General features: G+C 33.8%; 1 non-coding gene across 1 annotated transcript; it reads left to right on the top strand.

The window, feature by feature from the left end:
• The first annotated feature begins 20,710 nt into the window (after positions 1-20,710).
• On the top strand, positions 20,711-20,782 carry TRNAN-GUU (transfer RNA asparagine (anticodon GUU)). The gene has a single exon. It is a non-coding gene; the product is annotated as a tRNA-Asn (tRNA).
• Positions 20,783-21,781: the final 999 nt, after the last annotated feature.

Below are 21,781 nucleotides of genomic sequence, written 5' to 3'. Positions count from 1 at the left end.
TGTGGTTTGAATATAAATAATTAAGCATATGTTTATCTAAAAGTTCAAACCTCATCATTCTAATCTAATTTATATATTCTAAATAATCGCAAATTCAAAACAATAGTCACTTTATCCGAACCAAAAAATTCAACTTTGATCTCACAACCGTAGAGCCCCTTAATTTCCACAACAAAACAACCCATACCCGTTGGGAATCATATGTAGTAAAGTTATCTTATATCCAACAATAGAACACCATCTATTATTTTGAAAGGTTAACACAATATATATTAAATACCCTTACAGCCACATACATCATTGACAACCCCGAAATCAGTAACAACATAAAACAAATCGAAACAAAAAAAGGGCAAAAACACAATAAAAAAATACAAATAGCACGCATTCAGTGCCTGATCAATCATTTTTAATTATGGTTTCGTTAACCCACCAACAAAAGAAATCAGTACCCATTGTGTCATCTTGATTCCCATTTTGTTCAACGAATAAAGGACGGCTTCATGGTATCATCCGTCATATTCTTCGCACCTCAAGAACTGTGAAATCAACGAATAGAAAATTGAACTTTTGGATTTGGGGCGCTAGATTTAGGGTTTCTCTTAAACGATTTTCTAATTTGAATGGTACATGATGAATTTGGTAAATATAGATAATTTGGGAGAGAAAGTTAGGGTTTGGTTTTCATAACCCATCTATATTCTTTATTCTATATTATATATTATATATTATATATTATATATAATAACAAAGTCAAATTTAGCTAATCAACATTTAAAAAATTCAAATGGAGTAAAAAGGACCATTAGATTAAATCTCATCTTTCAATATCAACCATTGATTAGCTTGATCACTTATCAATTCTCTCTCTCATCATTTTTGATTGTTTATTGACAAAAACACCCTCTAGACATCCCGTCCCTCGTGAAAATACTGGGTTATGATAATCTTCCCATTATCACATAAACCAATTAAAAACAAATAGACTCCTCTTTCTCTGTAAAAATTCTTACGATACCAGAAGATTAATCAAAAATAGATATGAGATCTTTCCAACATCTACAACCATGGTATACATGATATCTGATAGTTTTTTTTTACCGATTCTTATTTATTTTATTATGAATTTTAAATTTTTTTAGGGTTTGTTGATATTCAGATTTGGATTACCTTTTCAATGAAAGTTGTTGTATTTTTAGGGCTTTCAGTTTTATTGTGAATTATAAAGATTTTAGGGTTTGTTAAATTTTAGAATTAGATTACTTATTTAATGAAAATATAGGATTGAAACTACTACAATTCTAATTAATCCTTTGTAAATCACCATTAAAGATATATTTTATACAGTATTATTTTTTATGTTTCCTTCTTACATGTGTTAGATTTTGTTCATCAAGTGTCATTTGAACTATTTTTTTGTTAGCATGATTATATTCTGTCATATCAGGGTATCTATTGGGGGGGTAAACATGTATCACTCTTTAAGTGGATTCTATATGTTGACATAATTGCAAAGTCATTTAGATTAACAGACGATGTATTTGAAGAATGATGTATGTTGGTTTTACGCTACACCAAACTACTGACTAAGAGATTGGGTATTAATTTGCATTCTTGCTAAAATTAAATTATACTATTAATGATATATGATTTTGTATTTTCATTGCAAGTTCTTTCTAGGTATTGGACGTACTTAAATCTGGACCTATGATCAGTGATACCCAACTGCAGTTACAATTATTTTGTCTTCTGTCTATTCATGAAGAGTTTACCAACATTTATTTATCAGTGATACCTAACATTTTTGTTATCTTTTTTGATGGGGTATGATGCTTATGCTCAGTTGTAAAGATGATACTTATTGAATGTGCCTTTGACGGGTGAATATGAGGATTGCCATATTATCAATATCATCAGAGGATATAGTATGGTGCATCAATACGTTCATTTGGATGGCAATCAGTTCTCTTCTTTTCTGGTTATTTAAGTATATAGTATTTTGCATCAAGGTTAATTGATGTAGTTCTTTAAAATGCGTTTAATCTCTTACATTTGGAATATGAAGTGGCAACATAGCAGGCTGGTTAAGGTGTCAAAAGGGTTAAACGGGTCAAGGTAGTATTTATGAGGGATATAGAGTTTCTGAAGAACCTGTTAAAAACTATTATTCATTCTTCAACAAAGGTTATGAGTTTATACTGCATGGTTGATTGTTTCTTATATGGTTTGAGAAAGTGTATACTGCAGGTTGATCAGTCGAAAGAAATTACACCCATATACAACATGATTTCTATATCATCGACCTCGCAGTTAAGCGCTACCTTCCACACAGATAAAACATGATTTTGATTTTGGATCCCATAAATTAATTAAGAACTGGTATGAGATTGTTAATTATTCGTTTTTTAAAATACGGAATATGAAGTTTTAACGAGGGCCATACTTAGATTGGAGTTCTTGTCTATTTCAACTTACTACATTTAAGTATCAACCTGCATTGAAAAGTGGTATGTATGTATATTTTGTGATTGTTCTACAGGTGGTGATTGAAGCAAACATTATAGGACCTCTTGTGTGATCTAACTATAGAAAACCTCAAGATTACTGGAGATGAATTAGCTACCTATATTGAGAAGCAATTGTGAGTAACTATAAGTCGATTTAAGTTAGCATTATGTTGGTTGTATATCACGTGCTTAAAATGTTAATTCGTGACATTGAAAGGTTACGGGAGGAGATGGAATTGCTGATAGACTGCTTGGATTTAATTGGGTAAGAATTGGCACCAATTCATGTGATTATATTATAATCTTCAATTATAAGTGATCTTGCCGTTATATTCCAATTTATATATAGGTGGCTAAATTTATGGATCCAAGTCAATGATAGATTGAAAGATTTGCTCCTCTTTCATGAATTTTGTATAGCAGTTAGAGGTGACAAAATGGGTGGGGTGGGGTGGTTAGGTAATAGGTCAAGTCGGGTTTCCTTGCATTGGACTATTACATAGCAAATTGGGTAACGTAGTTGAACAGACCCACAAATAGTTCCTTTATTTAGAGTTGTACGCATTTTGAATACACTTTGGGTGACATTTGACTCACTCGACATATCATTGGTTGGGGGTACTATAAAGGAAGTGAATGTCAATGATAATAATTAATGAGGGTTGATTAGTTATATTGGAATGAGTCACTATCCAGTCATATGGGAACTAAATTTGTAATATTGATGTAATGAAATTGTCTGATCTTATATTGTTGGTTCACACATTAACATAGGTGTATGGTAGTATTGCAAATCAATAGTTGCATGCTGTCCATGTTGTCTTAGCTGATATAACTGGTGTTTGTTGAAGATGCAGGTGCAAGTGGAGCTCAACTATATAGTTTCATGGAAAGATAATGCGTAAGAGGTTAATAAAGTCACTCGAAGTGTTGTCAAGTAACATTTTGAGACAATAACAAGAACCCATACAGGATTATTGATCGCTGAATTATAACACTTTCTTATATACTGTCCATGCCTGGAAAACGGGTCGGGTTGGGTCGGGTTGGGTCGAGACTCAAATGGGTTTGGGTCGAAAGGGTAATGGGTCGAAACGGGTCAGAATTTAAATGGGTCAAACTGGTTGGGTCGGGACTCGGGTCGGGTTGGGTCTGAGTGGGTCAAGACCCAACGGGTTGGGTCGGGTCGAGAACCATTTTATTCAATAATTTTAGTTTTTAATATTTTTTTAATCATTTTTATTATTTATTATTTTTATTATTTTATTACTTTATATTATATTTTGAAAAATTGCATCGTGCAACTAAAATTCAAAATTTTACAGCTCGACCCGTTGGACCCATATACAAGACCCGTTAGACCCGTCTCTATTTGTTGGACTTGGTGGATTTGAACCCGATCGACCCATTTCTTATTTTTTTTGTCTAAGACCCAATATTTTTTAAGACACTCATTGGACCAATTTTTAGGGATGCGAATCTCAAAGACTGAAAACTTTACAACTCGACCCGTTTGACCCATATGCAAGACCCATTAGACCCAAATTGGGCACTTTGGGTTTGGTTTGCCAGGTATAATACTGTCTCAATGAACCAAGTTAGAATGATTTATGTACATCTTCACTTTGATTTATAGAAATTCCTTTCAAATATATATAATGTCAAAGTCCCGCGAATTCGCGGGTTATAAACTAGTTCTTATTAATTTACCCCCATGTTTTTTTATTATTAAAAGGGCATTTTAGGTAGTTTAAAAATCAAAATTGATTTATTAGCTAATATAAATATAGGATCATTTTGAACCATTAGATCAAGAGTATTTGATGTAGTGACCCGAACTTTTCCATATTTATATATATATTAAATGAAATTGTTATTTACATGATTAAGTGTTTCCAACATGTTAAGCAATCAAACTTGTTAAGACTTGATTAATTGAAATAGGTTTCATATAGACAATTGACCACCCAAGTTGACCGGTGATTCACGAACGTTAAAACTTGTAAAAACTATACGATGACATATATATGGTTATATATATAGTTAACATGATTTTATTATAAGTATGTATCTCATTAGGTATTTTAACAATGAGTTATATACATAAAAATGAGACTATTAATTTAAGAAACTCGAAAACGATATATATATAACGATTATCGTTATAACAACGTCTTACTAGGTACATATGAATCATATTAAGATATTGATACACTTGGTTAATTATGTTAAATGATAAGTAAATATATTATTAAGTGTATTAACAATGAAATACATATGTAAAAATAAGACTACTAACTTAATGATTTCGAAAGGAGACATATATGTAACGATTATCGTTGTAACGACATTTAACTGTATATATATCATACTAAGATATATTATATATCATAATATCATGATAATATAACAATTTAACATCTCATTTGTTATAATAAACAATGGGTTAACAACATTCAACAAGATCGTTAACCTAAAGGTTTCAAAACAACATTTACATGTAACGACTAACGATGACTTAACGACTCAGTTAAAATGTATATACATGTAGTGTTTTAATATGTATTCATACACTTTTGAAAGACTTCAAGACACTTATCAAAATACTTTTACTTAACAAAAATTCTTACAATTACATCCTCGTTCAGTTTCATCAACAATTCTACTCGTATGCACACGTATTCGTACTCGTACAATACACAGCTTTTAGATGTATGTACTATTGGTATATACACTCCAATTATAAGCTCTTAGCAGCCCATGTGAGTCACCTAACACATGTGGGAACCATCATTTGGCAACTAGCATGAAATATCTCATAAAATTACAAAAATATGAGTAATCATTCATGACTTATTTACATGAAAACAAAATTACATATACTTTATATCTAATCCATACACCAATGACTAAAAATACCTACAAACACTTTCATTCTTCAATTTTCTTCATCTAATTGATCTCTCTCAAGTTCTATCTTCAAGTTCTAAGTGTTCTTCATAAATTCCAAAAGTTCTAGTTTCATAAAATCAATAATACTTCCAAGATTGCAAGTTTACTTCCAAGTTTTCTAAATCCATTCCAAGTAATCATCCAAAATCAAGAAACCTTTGTTACTTACAGTAGGTTATCTTTCTAATAAAAGGTAATAATCATATTCAAACTTTAATTCAATTTCTATAACTATAACAATCTTATTTCGAGTGGAAATCTTACTTGAAATTGTTTTCGTGTCATGATTCTGCTTCAAGAACTTTCAAGCCATCCAAGGATCCATTGAAGCTAGATCTATTTTTCTCATTTCCAGTAGGTTTATCCAAGGAACTTGAGGTAGTAATAATGTTCATAACATCATTCGATTCATACATATAAAGCTATCTTATTCGAAGGTTTAAACTTGTAATCACTAGAACATAGTTTAGTTAATTCTAAACTTGTTCGCAAATAAAAGTTAATCCTTCTAACTTGACTTTTAAAATCAACTAAACACATGTTCTATATCTATATGATATGCTAACTTAATGATTTAAAACCTAAAAACACGAAAAACACCGTAAAATCGGATTTACGCCGTCGTAGTAACACCGCGGGCTGTTTTGGGTTAGTTAATTAAAAACTATGATAAACTTTGATTTAAAAGTTGTTATTCTTAGAAAATGATTTTTATTATGAACATGAAACTATATCCAAAAATTATGGTTAAACTCAAAGTGGAAGTATGTTTTCTAAAATGGTCATCTAGACGTCGTTCTTTCGACTGAAATGACTACCTTTACAAAAACGACTTGTAACTTATTTTTCCGACTATAAACCTATACTTTTTCTGTTTAGATTCATAAAATAGAGTTCAATATGAAACCATAGCAATTTGATTCACTCAAAACGGATTTAAAATGAAGAAGTTATGGGTAAAACAAGATTGGATAATTTTTCTCATTTTAGCTACGTGAAAATTGGTAACAAATCTATTCCAACCATAACTTAATCAACTTGTATTGTATATTATGTAATCTTGAGATACCGTAGACACGTATACAATGTGTCGACCTATCATGTCGACACATCTATATATATTTCGGAACAACCATAGACACTCTATATGTGAATGTTGGAGTTAGCTATACAGGGTTGAGGTTGATTCCAAAATATATATAGTTTGAGTTGTGATCAATACTGAGATACGTATACACTGGGTCGTGGATTGATTCAAGATAATATTTATCGATTTATTTCTGTACATCTAACTGTGGACAACTAGTTGTAGGTTACTAACGAGAACAGGTGACTTAATAAACTTAAAACATCAAAATGTGTTAAAAGTATTGTAAATATATTTTGAACATACTTTGATATATATGTATATATTGTTATAGGTTCGTGAATCAACCAGTGGCCAAGTCTTACTTCTCGACGAATTAAAAATCTGTGAAAGTGAGTTATAATCCCACTTTTAAAATCTAATATTTTTGGGATGAGAATACATGCAGGTTTTATAAATGATTTACAAAATAGACACAAGTATGTGAAACTACATTCTATGGTTGAATTATCGAAATCGAATATGCCCCTTTTTATTAAGTCTGGTAATCTAAAAATTAGGGAACAGACACCCTAATTGACGCGAATCCTAAAGATAGATCTATTGGGCCTAACAAACCCCATCCAAAGTACCGGATGCTTTAGTACTTCGAAATTTATATCATATCTGAAGGGTGTCCCGGAATGATGGGGATATTCTTATATATGCATCTTGTTAATGTCGGTTACCAGGTGTTCACCATATGAATGATTTTTATCTCTATGTATGGGATGTGTATTGAAATATGAAATCTTGTGGTCTATTGTTACGATTTGATATATATAGGTTAAACCTATAACTCACCAACATTTTTGTTGACGTTTAAAGCATGTTTATTCTCAGGTGAATACTAAGAGCTTCCGCTGTTGCATACTAAAATAAGAACAAGATTTGGAGTCCAAGTTTGTATGATATTGTGTAAAAACTGCATTCAAGAAACTGATTTCGATGTAACATATTTGTATTGTAAACCATTATGTAATGGTCGTGTGTAAACAGGATATTTTAGATTATCATTATTTGATAATCTACGTAAAGCTTTTTAAACCTTTATTTATGAAATAAAGGTTATGGTTTGTTTTAAAAATGAATGCAGTCTTGAAAAACGTCTCATATAGAGGTCAAAACCTCGCAACGAAATCAATTAATATGGAACGTTTTTAATCAATAAGAACGGGACATTTCAGTTGGTATCAGAGCGTTGGTCTTAGAGAACCAAAAAATTTGCATTAGTGTGTCTTATCGAGTTTGTTAGGATGCATTAGTGAGTCTGGACTTCGACCGTGTTTTCTTTAAAAATGATTGCTTAACATTTTTGTTGGAAACTATGTATTATTAACATGTATATATTATGTGATATATTAATCTCTTAACATGTTTGATATTGTGTGATAGATGTCTACCTCTAGCACAAATCCCATTGACTCACCTAATAATAACGAAGAGTCGAATATATATTGGACTGATTCACAAGTTCCCGAAGAGGAACCGGAAGAAGAATCAGAACCGGAAGAAGAATCAGAACCGGAAGAGGAGGAACCGGAGGAGGAAATAGAACCGGTGGGGGAAATAATAAAACGGTTAAGTAAAAGAAAATCCTCAACCAACCGACCAAGGTTAATTATGGTCAATAGTGTTTCCGCCAAGGAAGCAAAATATTGGGAGGATTACCAATTCTCCGATGAATCGGATTCCGACGAGAATTCCGATGATGTTATAGAAATTACCCCAACTGAATTTAAAAAAATAAAAGAAAATAATAAGGGAAAGGGCATAAAAATAGAGAAATCTAATTCCAACCCCGATGAACTTTATATGTATCGTCAACCCCCGAAGTCCTTAAGTTGTAACAATGACCCGGGAACCTTTAAACCACCAGATTTTTCTAAACCATTGTGGAAAACGACAGCTAGTATTAGGGGAACATCATATATCCCTAGAAACTTGGCAAAAAGAACCAAAACCGAAGAAGAAGAAACGAGCGAGTTGAAATAAGATAGTTGTATTCGTGTGGTGTAATATATGTAATATAGTGTGCTTATGCTTTATGATATATGTAAAAATTGCTTGTATTAATAAGTATTTTTTTATGAATCTAACTCTTGTCTATTTTACAGTTTAAAAACACAAAATGGATAGACAACCCAATATTTTAAGAGACCTACCCGGAGACATGATTGATGAAATCTTGTCTAGAGTCGGTCAGAATTCCTCGGCACAACTATTTAAGGCGAGATCAGTTTGTAAGACATTCGAAGAACGTTCCAAGAATGTCTTGGTTTATAAGAGACTTTCGTTTGAAAGATGGGGGATATCACATTGGGAAACCCATAAGTTACGATGTGTTTACTTTGACGCATATATTGCGGGGACCCAAATGCTATTTTACGCAACGGGTTAAGAAATTATTTTGACTCAATGTATCCGAATATAGGACTTCGTGATTTAGAAAAAGCGGCTAACATGTAACATAAAGAAGCATGCTATGCTTACGGGTTAGTAATGTTCGCTTCTCACCAAAGTGAGAAAAAGAACATCGGGCTACAGCTATTAAACAAAACGTTCCCACAAGTGACGGAGTCGGTAATTGGGGTAAGAAATGAGGTTTTTAGGTTATTACGAGACTGTTGGTCATTACGTAACCCTCGTCCCTTTGACAACGTTACAACACGCTGTCTTATCAACGGCCATAATGGTTATGTTCCACAAGACCAAGGATGGGAAGTAGTCCTAGTAAAACCAGAATGCATGACTTGTTTCTGGATGTATGAATTACTTGTCTTTATTGCCTTTGCTGAACGACTTGTGTACTAGCTAGAATTATCTTGACAACTATCTTGTATCAAAGTTATTGTGTGCTATATTTCATGCTTTATGTAAAATAAGCGGTATTGTAAGTTTGTAAAATATTGTATAAAAGTTTGAACGTGAAATATTATTATAATCAGTTTTTCATATAGAATTGTAGTAGTTGAATTGTATATTAGCTACTAAGTATGAACTTAACGGGTAGGTACTACCCAAATTTAAACTTATAAAACGCTAATATGAAGAAAAAGCTTTTATAAATGAGTTCATATTATGCTACAAAATACTATTAACTACTCTTAATATTCTGTATGATTAACTTGTTCCATTTGACTATTTTGAAGGAAATGGCACCGACTACTCGACACACCGTGAATATGAATGAAGAGGAATTCCGTACTTTTCTAGCTTCAAACATAGCCGCAGTACAGGCTGCACTACATACCAACAATAACCTTGGATCTAGCAGTACAGGAAATCGTGTAGGATGCACCTACAAAGAATTCACTGCCTGCAAACCTTTGGAATTTGATGGAACCGAAGGACCGAGCGGATTGAAACGGTGGACCGAGAAGGTCGAATCGGTGTTTGCCATAAGTAAGTGTACTGAAGAAGACAAAGTGAAGTACGCTATGCATACCTTCACAGGTTCTACGTTAACATGGTGGAATACCTATCTAGAGCAAGTGGGACAAGACGATGCGTACGCACTACCGTGGTCAGCATTCAAGCACTTGATGAACGAGAAATACCGTCCCAGAACCGAGGTCAATAAGCTCAAGACAGAACTTAGAGGGTTACGAACCCAAGGATTTGATATTACCACGTACGAAATACGATTCACAGAATTGTGCCTATTGTGTCCGGGAGCATTCGAAGATGAGGAAGAGAAGATCGGCGCGTTTGTGAAAGGATTACCGGAAAGAATCCAAGAAGATATAAGTTCACACAAGCCCGCCTCCATACAACAGGCATGTAGAATGGCTCACAAACTAGTGAACCAGATTGAAGAAAGAATTAAAGAACAGACTGCTGAAGAGGCCAATGTGAAGCAAGTCAAAAGAAAGTGGGAGGAAAACGGTGATAAGAATCACCAATAAAACAACAACAGCAATTACAACAATAATCGCAACAATTATCCCAACAATCGCAACACCAATCGCAACTACAACAAACGGCCCAACAACAACAACAACAACAACCGCAACTACAACAATCATCCCAACAACAATAATAACCGCAACAACAACAACAATCAGAAGCAGCTATGCCAAAGGTGTGAAAAGTATCACTCGGGGTTCTGCACCAAATTTTGCAACAAGTGTAAAAGAAATGGTCATAGCGCGGTGAAGTGTGAGGTCTACGGACCAGGGGTTAACAGAACGAAAGGAACAAATGGTGTCGGAACGAGTAATGGCGGAGCAAGTAGTGTCGGAGCAAGTTATGCCAATGTAGTTTGTTATAAATGTGGAAAACCGGGCCACATTATTAGAAATTACCCGAACCAGGAGAACACGAATGGACAAGGCCGCGGAAGAGTTTTCAATATTAATGCAGCAGAGGCACAGGAAGACCCGGAGCTTGTTACGGGTACATTTCTTATTGATAATAAATCTGCTTACGTTTTATTTGATTCGGGTGCGGATAGAAGCTATATGAGTAGAGATTTTTGTGCTAATTAAGTTGTCCATTGACGCCGTTGGATAGTAAATTTTTACTTGAATTAGCAAATGGTAAATTAATTTCAGCAGATAATATATGTCGGAATCGAGAAATTAAACTGGTTAGCGAAACATTTAAGATTGACTTGATACCAGTAGAGTTAGGGAGTTTTGATGTGATAATCGGTATGGACTGGTTGAAAGAAGTGAAAGCAGAGTTCATTTGTTACAAAAATGCAATTCGCATTATACGAGAAAAAGGAAAACCCTTAATGGTGTACGGAGAAAAGGGCAACATGAAGCTACATCTTATTAGTAATTTGAAAGCACAAAAACTAATAAGAAAAGGTTGCTATGCTGTTCTAGCACACGTCGAGAAAGTACAAAGTGAAGAAAAGAGCATCAATGATGTTCCCGTCGCAAAAGAATTTCCCGATGTATTTCCGAAAGAATTACCGGGACTACCTCCACATCGATCTGTTGAATTTCAAATAGATCTTGTACCAGGAGCTACACCAATAGCTCGTGCTCCTTATAGACTCGCACCCAGCGAGATGAAAGAACTGCAAAGCCAACTGCAAGAACTATTAGAACGTGGTTTCATTCGACCAAGCACATCACCATGGGGAGCTCCTGTTTTGTTTGTCAAGAAGAAGGATGGTACATTTAGGTTGTGTATTGACTACAGAGAGTTGAACAAACTTACCATAAAAAAAACCGTTATCCACTGCCGAGAATTGACGACTTATTTGATCAACTACAAGGCTCGTCGATTTATTCGAAGATCGATTTACGTTCTGGATATCATCAAATGCGAGTAAAGGAGGATGATATTCCAAAAACTGATTTTAGGACGCGTTATGGTCATTACGAGTTTATGGTTATGCCATTTGGATTGACTAACGCACCAGCTGTGTTCATGGACCTTATGAACCGAGTGTGTGGACCATATCTTGACAAGTTTGTCATTGTTTTCATCGATGACATACTTATTTACTCAAAGAATGATCAAGAGCACGAAGAACATTTGAGAAAAGTGCTAGAAGTATTGAGGAAAGAAAAACTGTACGCTAAGTTTTCAAAGTGTGCATTTTGGTTGGAAGAAGTTCAATTCCTCGGTCACATAGTGAACAAAGAAGGTATCCAGGTAGACCCGGCAAAGATCGAAACTGTAGAAAAGTGGGAAACCCCAAAAACTCCGAAGCATATACGTCAATTTTTAGGATTGGCTGGTTACTACAGAAGATTCATCCAAGATTTCTCCAAAATAGCAAAACCCTTGACTGCATTAACGCATAAAGGGAAGAAATTTGAATGGAAGGATGAACAAGAGGAGGCGTTTCAATTATTGAAAAACAAGCTAACTACGGCACCTATATTGTCATTGCCTGAAGGGAATGATGATTTTGTGATTTATTGTGACGCATCAAAGCAAGGTCTCGGTTGTGTATTAATGCAACGAACGAAGGTGATTGCATATGCATCTAGACAATTGAAGATTCACGAGAAAAATTATACGACACATGATTTGGAATTAGGCGCGGTTGTTTTTGCATTAAAGACTTGGAGGCACTACTTATATGGGGTCAAAAGTATTATATATACCGACCACAAAAGTCTTCAACACATATTTAATCAGAAACAACTGAATATGAGGCAGCGTAGGTGGATTGAATTGTTGAATGATTACGACTTTGAGATTCGTTACCACCCGGGAAAGGCAAATGTGGTAGCCGACGCCTTGAGCAGAAAGGACAGAGAACCCATTCGAGTAAAATCTATGAATATAATGATTCACACTAACCTTACTACTCAAATAAAGGAGGCGCAACAAGGATTTTTAAAAGAGGGAAATTTAAAGGATGAAATACCCAAAGGATAGGAGAAGCATCTTAATATTCGGGAAGACGGAATCCGGTATAGGGCTGAAAGAATTTGGGTACCAAAATTTGGAGATATGAGAGAAATGGTACTTAGAGAAGCTCATAAAAACCAGATACTCAATACATCCTGGAACGGGGAAGATGTACAAGGATCTTAAGAAACATTTTTGGTGGCCAGGTATGAAATCCGATATTGCTAAATATGTAGGAGAATGTTTGACGTGTTCTAAGGTCAAAGCTGAACATCAGAAACCATCAGGTCTACTTTAACAACCCGAAATTTCAGAATGGAAATTGGAAAACATTACCATGGATTTCATCACTAAATTGCCAAGGACTGCAAGTGATTTTGATACTATTTGGGTAATAGTTGATCGTCTCACCAAATCAGCACACTTCCTGCCAATAAGAGAAGATGACAAGATGGAGAAGTTAGCACGACTGTATTTGAAGGAAGACGTCTCCAGACATGGAATACCAATCTCTATTATCTCTGATAGGGATGGTAGATTTGTTTCAAGGTTCTGGCAGACATTGCAACAAGCATTGGGGACTCGTCTAGACATGAGTACTGCCTATCATCCACAAACTGATGGGCAGAGCGAAAGGACAATACAAACGCTTGAGGACATGCTACGAGCATGTGTTATTGATTTCGAAAACAGTTGGGATCGACATCTACCGTTAGCAGAATTTTCCTACAACAACAGCTACCATTCAAGCATTGAGATGGTGCCGTTTGAAGCACTTTATGGTAGAAAATGCAGGTCTCCGATTTGTTGGAGTGAAGTGGGGGATAGACAGATTACGGGTCCGGAGATAATACAAGAAACTACCGAGAAAATCATCCAAATTCAACAAAGATTGAAAACCGCCCAGAGTCGACAAAAGAGCTACGCGGACAGTAAAAGAAAAGATATAGAGTTTGAAATTGGAGAAATGGTCATGCTTAAGGTTTCACCTTGGAAAGGCGTTGTTCGATTTGGTAAACGGGGGAAACTAAATCCAAGGTACATCGGATCATTCAAGATTATAGATCGTGTCGGACCAGTAGCTTACCAACTGGAGCTACCTCAACAACTCGCGGCTGTACATAACACTTTCCACGTCTCAAATTTAAAGAAATGTTTTGCTAAAGAAGATCTCACTATTCCGTTGGACGAAATCCAAATCAATGAAAAACTTCAATTCATTGAAGAACCCGTCGAAATAATGGATCGTGAGGTTAAGAGACTTAAACAAAACAAGATACCGATTGTTAAGGTTCGATGGAATGCTCATAGAGGATCCGAGTTCACCTGGGAGCGTGAAGATCAGATGAAGAAGAAATACCCGCATTTATTTCCAGAAGATACGTCAACACCTCCAACTGCTTAAAATTTCAGGACGAAATTTATTTAACGGGTAGGTACTGTAGTGACCCGAACTTTTCCATGTTTATATATATATTAAATGAAATTGTTATTTACATGATTAAGTGTTTCCAACATGTTAAGCAATCAAACTTGTTAATACTTGATTAATTGAAATAGGTTTCATATAGACAATTGACCACCCAAGTTGACCGGTGATTCACGAACGTTAAAACTTGTAAAAACTATACGATGACATATATATGGTTATATATATAGTTAACATGATTTTATTATAAGTATGTATCTCATTAGGTATTTTAACAATGAGTTATATACATAAAAATGAGACTATTAATTTAAGAAACTCGAAAACGATATATATAACGATTATCGTTATAACAACGTCTTACTAGGTACATATGAATCATATTAAGATATTGATACACTTGGTTAATTATGTTAAATGATAAGTAAATATATTATTAAGTGTATTAATAATGAAATACATATGTAAAAATAAGACTACTAACTTAATGATTTCGAAACGAGACATATATGTAACGATTATCGTTGTAATGACATTTAACTGTATATATATCATACTAAGATATATTATATATCATAATATCATGATAATATAACAATTTAACATCTCATTTGTTATAATAAACAATGGGTTAACAACATTCAACAAGATCGTTAACCTAAAGGTTTCAAAACAACATTTACATGTAACGACTAACGATGACTTAACGACTCAGTTAAAATGTATATACATGTAGTGTTTTAATATGTATTCATACACTTTTGAAAGACTTCAAGACACTTATCGAAATACTTTTACTTAACAAAAATTCTTACAATTACATCCTCGTTCAGTTTCATCAACAATTCTACTCGTATGCACCCGTATTCGTACTCGTACAATACACAACTTTTATATGTATGTACTATTGGTATATACACACCAATGATCAGCTCTTAGCAGCCCATGTGAGTCACCTAACACATGTGGGAACTATCATTTGGCAACTAGCATGAAATATCTCATAAAATTACAAAAATATGAGTAATCATTCATGACTTATTTACATGAAAACAAAATTACATATCCTTTATATCTAATCCATACACCAACGACCAAAAATACCTACAAACACTTTCATTATTAAATTTTCTTCATATAATTGATCTCTCTCAAGTTCTATCTTCAAGTTCTAAGTGTTCTTCATAAATTCCAAAAGTTCTAGTTTCATAAAATCAAGAATACTTCCAAGATTGCAAGTTTACTTCCAAGTTTTCTAAATCCATTCTAAGTAATCATCCAAGATCAAGAAACCTTTGTTACTTACAGTAGTTTATCTTTCTAATACAAGGTAATAATCATATTCAAACTTTAATTAAATTTCTATAACTATAACAATCTTATTTCGAGTGGAAATCTTACTTGAAATTGTTTTCGTGTCATGATTCTGCTTCAAGAACTTTCAAGCCATCCAAGGATCCTTTGAAGCTAGATCTATTTTTCTCACTTCCAGTAGGTTTATCCAAGGAACTTGAGGTAGTAATGATGTTCATAACATCATTCGATTCATACATATAAAGCTATCTTATTCGAAGGTTTAAACTTGTAATCACTAGAACATAGTTTAGTTAATTCTAAACTTGTTCGCAAATAAAAGTTAATCCTTCTAACTTGACTTTTAAAATCAACTAAACACATGTTCTATATCTATATGATATGCTAACTTAATGATTTAAAACCTGAAAACACGAAAAACACCGTAAAATCGGATTTACGCCGTCGTAGTAACACCGCGGGCTGTTTTGGGTTAGTTAATTAAAAACTATGATAAACTTTGATTTAAAAGTTGTTATTCTGAGAAAATGATTTTTATTATGAACATGAAACTATATCAAAAAATTATGGTTAAACTCAAAGTGGAAGTATGTTTTCTAAAATGGTCATCTAGACGTCGTTCTTTCGACTGAAATAACTACCTTTACAAAAACGACTTATAACTTATTTTTCCGACTATAAACCTATACTTTTTATGTTTAGATTCATAAAATAGAGTTCAATATGAAACCATAGCAATTTGATTCACTCAAAACGGATTTAAAATGAAGAAGTTATGGGTAAAACAAGATTGGATAATTTTTCTCATTTTAGCTACGTGAAAATTGGTAACAAATCTATTCCAACCATAACTTAATCAACTTGTATTGTATATTATGTAATCTTGAGATACCATAGACACGTATACAATGTGTCGACCTATCATGTCGACACATCTATATATATTTCGGAACAACCATAGACACTCTATATGTGAATGTTGGAGTTAGCTATACAGGGTTGGGGTTGATTCCAAAATATATATAGTTTGAGTTGTGATCAATACTGAGATACGTACACTGGGTCGTGGATTGATTCAAGATAATATTTATTGATTTATTTCTGTACATCTAACTGTGGACAACTAGTTGTAGGTTACTAACGAGGACAGCTGACTTAATAAAATTAAAACATCAAAATGTGTTAAAAGTATTGTAAATATATTTTGAACATACTTTGATATATATGTATATATTGTTATAGGTTCGTGAATCAACCAGTGGCCAAGTCTTACTTCCCGACGAATTAAAAATCTGTGAAAGTGAGTTATAGTCCCACTTTTAAAATCTAATATTTTTAGGATGAGAATACATGCAGGTTTTATAAATGATTTACAAAATAAACACAAGTATGTGAAACTACATTCTATGGTTGAATTATCGAAATCGAATATGCCCCTTTTTATTAAGTCTGGTAATCTAAGAATTAGGGAACAGACACCCTAATTGACGCGAATCCTAAAGATAGATCTATTGGGCCTAACAAACCCCATCCAAAGTACCGGATGCTTTAGTACTTCAAAATTTATATCATATCCGAAGGGTGTCCCGGAATGATGGGGATATTCTTATATATGCATCTTGTTAATGTCGGTTACCAGGTGTTCACCATATGAATGATTTTTATCTCTATGTATGGGATGTGTATTGAAATATGAAATCTTGTGGTCTATTGTTACGATTTGATATATATAGGTTAAACCTATAACTCACCAACATTTTTGTTGACGTTTAAAGCATGTTTATTCTCAGGTGAATACTAAGAGCTTCCGCTGTTGCATACTAAAATAAGGACAAGATTTGGAGTCCATGTTTGTATGATATTGTGTAAAAACTGCATTCAAGAAACTGATTTCGATGTAACATATTTGTATTGTAAACCATTATGTAATGGTCGTGTGTAAACAGGATATTTTAGATTATCATTATTTGATAATCTACGTAAAGCTTTTTAAACCTTTATTTATGAAATAAAGGTTATGGTTTGTTTTAAAAATGAATGCAGTCTTGAAAAACGTCCCATATAGAGGTCAAAACCTCGCAACGAAATCAATTAATATGGAACGTTTTTAATCAATAAGAACGGGACATTTCATTTGAAAGTCTTTTTTGATCTAAGGGTTAAAAAGTGATTTTTTGAAAATAATTATTAGCTAATAAACATTCTCTTTTAAGGTATAGAGTGATAATACATAACCAAAATAATAACAAAAAATTAGAGTGATCTAACCAAATAACCGAAGATAGGATGAACCGGGCTTATGTTTGACACAATTCCCTTAAAAAAAATTTGACGTCCGTTTCCAGGGTACACCGGTCCGAAGCAGTATACTGTCGAACTTGAACACTTGCCTGAAAGATAACTAGAACGGGGAGACCTTGTTGCAGCTGAGAGGAAACTCTAATCATATAAGAATGCTTATATGACTTTTGGTGTGTATTTCTTTAATGCCTAAGGCCTTTATTTATAGTGGAGACTATAACCTTAGGTTTGTTCCCACAACCGATGTGGGACAAAAATACTAAAATTTCTAGATTTTGCACCAAACTAGTAACTTTAAGATTCGATATCTCATTCCCACTAAATAGTTACTATTATATGTCACTCGAACATATAATTATTTGTGTCCAAAGTTTGGTGAAAACACACGCTTTTCATTAAGTTTTTCCAACGGTATGTCGACTGATCCTATTGATGACAAGGGTGAGTCGAAAGTTGGCATGTGGGCTTTGGAGAAGAAGATTGAACATGTAGGCTTAAAAACAAGTAATGAGAAAACGTAACTTATTGTTACTTTTGTGTAATTCTTTTAGCTATTTGTATTTGTGTTTATGCTGTTGTTTTTCTTAATGGTTCTACTGCATATTGTAATGGTTGGTTATTGATGAGTCAACGATTGCAAATACAATTTATGATTTGGAGAAGAAGGCTAAGGAATTTTTGTCAATGTTTGTTCAGACATGTTCATAATTTTGAAGGTTCATACTTTAGATAACGATTTTGTTTATAGTTCTCTGATATATAGCAATTGATTCTTTAAGTGAATGAGATTTTTTGTTTACCTTATATTTGTATATTTTTTGTTTATCTTATATTTGTTGTTGTCGTTGTCGTTGTCGTTGCCGTTGTATTTGATGGTTTACAAAATGCAAGTACACAACTCCATTATGATATATAGCAATGGCTGCAACAAACTCTTACAAACCTCTCCTGGTGTTTACAAAAATACTTTAACATGTAAATTATGTGTGTGATGAATAGCTAGCGACGCAAACCTTTGGCAAGTAATTTAACTATGTAATATAGTCAACGACGAATTATGGTAATTTTTTGACCGTACAATGTTTTGTCATGTAACTGAATATATGTATAATGAATACGCATTGAAACAATCGGAAAAATTTCCTAGCATCGAAGAACGTGCTTTTTAATTCTTGTTTACACCAATAACCCGGTACACTACCCAAGGTGCATAAAGTCTCTCAACTCCTAAATTGATGATTCAGTCAAATATAAGCCAACTAAATAATAATACTAAACTATTACTCCCTCAGTTTCATATCTATTATTTCCAGACAAAAAATACACAGTTTAAAAAAAATACCTTTCAAATGTACTTTTTTGATTCACTTTCTAGTTTTACCCTTATTTTTTACCTGTCTTTTTGTCTTACATATAAAGTAGGGGTACAACTAATTTTATCACATTATTTTTAAGTGAACAATTAATTTGAGAAATTCGAAAATAAATATGAACAATAGATAATGGGTAATAATTAAAACATACAAATTAAATATTAACCACATAATAAATCCATATTCCTTGCCATGTCAAAGACTCAAACTTCCGGTCTTGAAAACTTAAATTAAAGAACTATTAAACCGATTAATTGGACACACCCTCACGCATATATGTTTCAGGTTGACTGATCTTGATTTTCACACGTACAACAAACACAAGTACGCATGCACCAAAAAAACACATCATAATCGTGTTTATCTACAAAACAAGTGGTGTCAAATTTATAAACATGAACATACGCCAATGAGGCCTTGCTTCATTGGTATCCATATTTCATGAATTCGAGAGTGACCCAGGTTCGAGTCTAACAACTAACAACTAACCTTGCCTTTAAAAAAAAAATAAACATGAACATACATACCAGAATACCAGATGGAGACAGAATGATCTGAATAGAGAAACGGTGATGATCGAACACATCAATCCGTGAATACCTGCAATCGGCGTGTTGAGGCCGTATGGAAAAAATTCGGTGCATGGTTTTTTATATTTACGTTAACATGGAGGAAAGGGTATTTAAGTATTTAATGGGCCAAAAGCAATTTTCCCCTAAATGCTTGATGTTATAGCGTTTACAATTACCAACCAACGAGCTTATAGCTCAGTGGTACCCGATGCCTTTGATCCCTGGGCTCACGGTGGGGGAAGCTTCCACCCAATAGAGGCGCAAGTTCGATTCTCAGTCTGGGCGCCCCGCATGGAATTATCTCTCCCTCCGGGGGGAGGTTTGTGAAGTGCTTTCGGGGGTCTAGCTAGCTGGGGTAAAGATCGCCTTGCCGCCACTGTGGGTAACTGGGAGGAGGTAATTTTCCGGCACAGGTCTCTTTCGGGGTGGGATTGGTGGGTGCTACGGCACACAGGGTTAGCGTGTCCCTGCCAACTTACACGTTTTCCACCCAATAGCGTTTACAATTGGAACTTTTTTAAAAGCTAAAAGCTATTGCAATCAAACGAAGCTAAAAAAATATTCAGAAGTTTTTCTCACAAAAGCTAAAAGTTCTAAAAAAAACTCCATTAAGCTCCTTGCCAAATATGACTTCATCGGGATTCTATTGGAACTCTATAACATCCACAACAATGGTGGTTGCTGGAGGGGATCGTTGTCGGGAAGCTGAAATCGCTGAAGAACATCGACTACGGTAGTGGACTAGTGGTGGCTAAATGGGTAAAAATGAAAATCTGTTAACATCTATCTATTATTATCGAATCTCCCATTGTTCCTTAGTAGCTCACTGGTAGAGCGGTCGGCTGTTAACCGATTGGTCGTAGGTTCAAATCCTACTTGGAGAGATTTGAAAATAACCGTCAACACCCCCGGTGGCAGCCTCACATTCACCCTCACGTTAATCCTTTTTTCTAATTAAATCCAATTATAAAATTATAATTTACAGGAAATTAACACGTTTCCCTTCCTAACTGATCCATCTTCTCCATTTATAATCCGTATCCTGTACACCCTAATGTCTCTCTCTCTCTCTCTATTCAAAAATAAAAAAAATCCTAAACACCTTTTGGTGATCGATTGCTTCTTATTTCACTGTATTCGTTAACGCCATCACCGTCAATAAATTCTAAGCTAATTTCTGAACGTGATGGTACAAATTTCATAGCGAAATCATTCTTCCATGTTATTAAAAATCGATTGTACAATTGGGGTGAATATTAGGTTTCGAGGGTCGTTTAGAAATCAGCCTCACCGGAATCCGGCTGGCCTTCAAAGAAGTGCAACAGCATCAGAAGTTGTTGGATTGATTAACTTTTTTTGCAAATAGAACGATTCTTTATTGTTGAATTTGGTTGAATTGCAGATGTTTTAATGAAGATGCAACGACTACAAGGAATCGACGGTGGCTTTTACATCGTTTGTATTTTTTTAACTATTTGAATCTGATTATAGATTCTCCTATTAGGTATTTTCATCGATAATTACACTTTTGTTTTTTTTTTTTTTTTTTTTTTGCTTTTTAATTTTTTTTATTATAATTACATATCATTACTATCAAATTCTATTCTCACTTCATTCATGCTTTTTTATTTGTACAAGACATATGAGCACATATTTTTATTCATTGATTTTTGCAGTTTAGTTACTATATGAGCACTTATTATTGTTATTTGTAGTTGTGGAATACTAACATTTAATTATAATAGTTGACTGTATGCAGATAGTTTTCTGTTCTGGTAAAGGAAGGTTTGAATACAACAAGGGTATGAGATCCTTAGTAATAATTTACATTTGCAGGTGTGTATACAATGGTTGTCAGTCCTTCTATGGATAGTGTCTTTTAA

This window comes from Rutidosis leptorrhynchoides, chromosome 6, assembly GCF_046630445.1.
Source record: "Rutidosis leptorrhynchoides isolate AG116_Rl617_1_P2 chromosome 6, CSIRO_AGI_Rlap_v1, whole genome shotgun sequence".
Taxonomy (NCBI): domain Eukaryota; kingdom Viridiplantae; phylum Streptophyta; class Magnoliopsida; order Asterales; family Asteraceae; genus Rutidosis; species Rutidosis leptorrhynchoides.
The sequence above is the reverse complement of the archived record's forward strand: the minus strand, read 5'-3'. Positions and strand labels throughout refer to the sequence as shown.